The following is a 1,594-nucleotide window of genomic DNA, read 5'->3' on the forward strand; positions in this document are numbered from 1 at the left end:
AGATTCAGCAGCCACAGTATATTTTGGGGGGCCCCGCCAGAGGGCTGGTAGCATTGCATGTTGACTTCCTGATACATTATCCATTTCTCTGGAGACAAAGGGTTTGGGAGGGTAACCCCCAACTCAACAGGATGATTGGTTTCTTTGCCCAAGAAGAGGAAGTGACACATCTTTTACCCTGCTCTCTGCCCTGTTGAAAACACTGAGAAAGTGGCCGGCTGCGAACCAGGAAATGCGCTCTCCTCAGAAAGTGAACCACATGGTGCTTCGTTTCGGCCCTCTGAGCAGACTGTCAAAGCTACAGAACCATCCAAACTATAAACGGCACTTTGGGAAGTTCTAGAGTTAGGTTTGAAAGGTCACGTGTCCAGCCCTGAAGGGAACAGTGCCACAAAGCCCCGCCCAGCACTGGGCAAGGAGCCAAGCCAGGGCATCCTCGGGCAGGGACAGAGAGTTGGAGAACCAGGGGCAAATCAGAACCTGGCTCAGGTTTCTATTTTCATATCTAACCATAAGGTGGAAGCATTGTAAAAGGTCTGAAGATGGAGACTGAGGGAGACTTTTCTTAGAATTTTCATCATTTCCTGTGTGGCTGCTTTTCTATGAATACAAAAGTAATCTCCTCTGGTGTAGAAAATAAATTCCGAGGGGTAACTGGTTTATTTTTTTTAACATAAAATGCTTAACCCACCTGCACCTATCCTGGCACACAACCAAATTCTTGACGAGATGTTGAGAAGAATGGCTTTGAAGATGGAGACGAGGCTCAGTGACGTGACTCTCCACCTTTCTTGTGTGGCTTTGCCCAAGTGCATTGACCTCCCTGAACCCCAGTTTCTTCCTCTGTAAAATGCACATAAGACCCGACTATGATGTAGCGAGGATCAAGTAAAGAGCACGTATGACAGTGTACTTTTATTTGGCCCAAAGACATCCAGTACGAGACCCTCTCTGAGCAATTCCTGAGATGGGCAACCTGCTGGGTTTTCATGAATTTACCTTTCTTGTAATTAGATAGATTGTCAGATGGTCAGGCCAAGAGAAATTCAAGAGCTCAAAGAACATCACTTAATCCTAGATACACACCTGCCTTCAGTCCAGTGCTTAAGAGGACACCTAGGTTAGTTTGCAGGTGAGGGGATGAGCAGGTACAAACGAGAGAGAAGGAACACTTCCAGGAAAAAAGAACTAGTTAGTCCCCAACTAGCTGGAATGCTTGTTGAAATTCGGATTCCCAGGCACCACCCAGACCCAAAGAACGTGTCACTCTGGCGTGCGCGAGAACCTGCATCCTCACGAATTTCGCAGGTGATGCGGACACATAGCAAAGTTTGCGTGCTATTATTTTTGAGGAACCCAGAAGAAGCATGAGATGCACTAACTGCCCTTTATGCCTTTATAAACCAGTTGGAGAGCAGCCCCCAAGAAACCAAAGCAAAAGCGTCCATTCACTTTTGCTTCACCTGGGGAGTTCTTTAAAACGCCTGTCCTGGCTTTCGCCTCTGTGCCCCGCCCCACGCCCCACCTCAGAGCTACTGAATCCAATTCTCTGTAGGTAGCCCCAGAAACTGAATTTCTAAGCAGGCTTCTTGGA

The sequence above is a fragment of the Pteropus medius genome, unplaced genomic scaffold (genome assembly GCF_902729225.1).
Source record: "Pteropus medius unplaced genomic scaffold, Ma_sr-lr_union100, whole genome shotgun sequence".
NCBI lineage: Eukaryota > Metazoa > Chordata > Mammalia > Chiroptera > Pteropodidae > Pteropus > Pteropus medius.